The sequence below is a fragment of the Nannobrachium achirus genome, assembly GCF_963921795.1.
Source record: "Nannobrachium achirus genome assembly, chromosome: 2".
In the NCBI taxonomy this organism is placed as follows: domain Eukaryota; kingdom Metazoa; phylum Chordata; class Actinopteri; order Myctophiformes; family Myctophidae; genus Nannobrachium; species Nannobrachium achirus.
The window spans coordinates 20,120,695-20,124,206 of record NC_137811.1 but is presented as its reverse complement, the minus strand read 5'-3'; positions in this window follow the sequence as shown (position 1 = coordinate 20,124,206).

Sequence of the window (3,512 nt, the reverse complement as noted above, 5' to 3'; positions counted from 1 at the left end):
GTGTGTGTGTGTGTGTGCGTGCGTGCGTGCGTGCGTGCGTGCGTGCGTGCGTGCGTGCGTGCGTGCGTGCGTGCGTGCGTGCGTGAGTGAGTGAGTGAGTGAGTGAGTGAGTGAGTGAGTGAGTGCGTGCGTGCGTGTGTGTGTGCGAACCTGCAGCTTTCCATGGAAAGGGATGCTTCCCTAGAAAGAAAACAGCACGTGCTTCTGTTTCTGCTCTTTTCCTGACAACCCTTCCAAGGGGGCTCACAGTACTGTTGTTCTATGAAAATGGAAACAAGCCATAATATACTTCCTTGGGTAAAATCCTCTTAGCAAGACCTTGTATTGAACCGTATACTTACTTTCATGTGCTTTTTATTTTTGCTAACTGTTAATAAAGTATTCAATGCAACCAATCAATCAATCAATCAATCAATCAATCAATCAATCAATCAATCAATCAATAATGTTGTCAATGTCAGGCAGAAACCCCTTATCTCCACAGTCCAAACTTTGTTTTGTTTTTTCCTGTAAATTAATTACATTAAATGGGGGCACGATGGCACAGTCTGTAGCACTGTCGCCTCACAGCTAGAAGGTCCTGTTTTTTTTTCGGGGTGCCCGCTGGCCTATAGTGGTCCAGGGGCATACCACATACTAGGCTATGATGCCTGCTGGTGTCGCCGGTTCGATTCTCGATCCGGACAACCTTTGCCACATGTCATTCCCCATCTCTCTCCCCATTTCCTGTCAGTCTACTGTCCTATCAAATAAAGGCATAAAAAGCCCAGAAGGTCCTGGGTTTGATTCTCCTCGGGGATGCTTTCGGTGCTGTGGGCCTGTTCTCTCTTCCACGTCACCAGTGCCCAAGCCCTGCTGTAGGTGGGGTTGGCGAAGGGGCCTTTCTTTCTGTGTGGAGTTTGCATGTTCTCTGGGTGTCCCCTACCTATAGGGTAGGTACCCTCACAAAACACAGGCAGTAATCCTGGTGTCTACAGCGCCTCCCACTGGTCAGCTGGGGCGCCTCATGATGGAGGGGAAAGGAACCGGTTGGAACGTATTCCTTCCACGCGCTACGTCCAACCGGGGACGCTCCCCCCCTGTCAGGTGATAAGAAGTGGCCTGCTCACTCCTCATGCATTGAAAGAAGCATTAGCTCAGTTCGGGGCTCTCTTCCCAGGCTGGCAGAGGGAGAGTTGTGCCTAGGATTACAGCTTAGGTAATTGGCACTGGGTGAAAAATGGATTACAAATCGTGGTATAATAAATAGATCCGCAAGCTCGAAACGCGACGCGAAGAGACACGTTTCAAGCTTGCGGATCTTCTACTTTTGCTATTTATTTTTTTAAATTTGAATCCTGAAAATAACAGTTTTGGACATAAGGTTTCCACTCTACATGACAAGGATACATGAGACCAAGGGGATATTAGCTTTTTAGAGTAGATATCTCTCTGAAACAATTCATTCTCTGTAGGTAAATATCAGATTCATCAATATCACAATAATCCGATAGCATTCCAAACTAATCTAAATACTTAATGGTTATGTTTTTTTTGTGTGCCTCAAATCCCTTTTATGCTTCATATAAAATGCATTTGAATTCTCCCTCTCTTAAAATGTCCTGGCTCTTGATTCCATGAGCCCCCGTCTGTTTGATTATGGCTGTAATCTACTACAACACCACCCTCTAGTGGTAACCTAGCGTGAACACATTTTTCTTTCCAAGTAGCTCAACAATCAACATTGTGCAGCAGCACTGCTGTATATCAGCTGGGTTAATCATCACTCTTTGACCTGACTGTTCTATGCTCAAAAGTGTTCAGTTGCAGCTTTTAGAGGCTCACCGACTACAGGCTAAAATAAGGGCAAGGTTACTGATGCCTCAAAAGTTGAAGTAAGGGTGTTGCTACAAAATAGAATATGTGGAAACTGGTCTTATATGTAAGGTACAGGCTATTCTTATGAATAGAATATGCTTTAACATAAATTAAGACCTATCTTTTAATGGTGCAACAAATTGCTTCAAAAGCTGCATATCGAGTGATTTTGGGCATAACGCAAGAAGTTGAAGGGTAGCCTAAATGTAGGCTAAGTCTAAAAAAGATGTAGTGTGTATGTTCAAATTATTTATTATAGCCTATAGGCCTACTTTACATTACTTATAGCCCATTTTAAATCAAGGTTCACTGCCCACTCTTCCTTTGTGACCAGTCTGCCCACTCTTCTTTGTATCTGTCACTCACAACAACACAAACATAAAAAGTAAGTGTGTGTGTGTGTGTGTGTGTGTGTGTGTGTGTGTGTGTGTGTGTGTGTGAGTGTGAGACTGTGTGTGTGTGAGACTGTGTGTGTGTGTGTGTGTGTGTGTGTGTGTGTGTGTGTGTGTGTGTGTGTGTGTGTGTGTGTGTGTGCGCGCGCGTGCGTGCGTGCGTGTGTGTGTACAGTAGGCTATGTAATAGTGTGGTTGTGGTTTCTCTACTACATTGTCTATATTTAGGCTAGTTGTTGTCATGTGCCAGCTATAGCTGCAGGCCAGGCCAGGCCAGCCAGCGGCGTTAGTTCAGAAAAAGCTAAGGTATGGCAACATGATTGGTGTCACCAGTCATGTTGCCATACCTTAGCAACAGGCACGATTACAGTACATTGTATTATTTCCCCCTGTAGCCAAGGTATGGCAGCTGCCATAGCTAGCCATACCCAATTGACGCCTCTGAGGCCAGCAGAGGTGTTGTTGACAGGAGGCCACTCAGACACAGCTGGGTCCTAACCGTCACCCTGACCTGGCACTACAGTGACAGCTAGTGACACACAGTGCCACCAACAGTCAGTGGTGGGAAGTATATAGGGGCCTACATTTACTCATAACTTAACTTAGTAGCCTACTTAAAGTAGTAGTTCACCCACCCATACAATGACTTATTTACACGTACACAACCTAAGAGATTTAGTTTTAGTTTTGTTTCAGTCACATTCCTGAGCCAATAAGTTCATGCCAATAGATTTACCACCATTGATTCCGGATGGGGACACAAATGCATTTGGGTCCCCATCCGGAAACAATGACGGTAAATTTACTATAATCACATTTTTGTCGTGCGACAAATAAAGAAATATATAGGCCTATTATTGAACTTAAGTCTCCATGGCGTGAGTAATCAATATAGAAAAAAAGGCATTTGGGGGTGAACTACTCCTTTAAGTACAATTTTGAGGTATTTGTAGGCTACTTAAATTGAGTATTTCCAATTTCCAAATACAATAGGCCTACTTTTATCTCAGAGTGAAATATTGTACTTCACTAATTATTTTACAACTTACTATACAAGTTAGTGCTACTATGTAGATTGTGATTATTATTACAAAACATACACTAACCACTTCAGCCCTGTAGGATACATTTCTGTCATTTGAGAAGAGCTGATGGTACAGTGACAGTGACAGTTATAGTGACACAGTGCCACCAACAGTCTAGTCTAGTGCCACCAGCCAGGACACGCCCCTCCATCTGCTTGAATGGAACTACACTGTACGT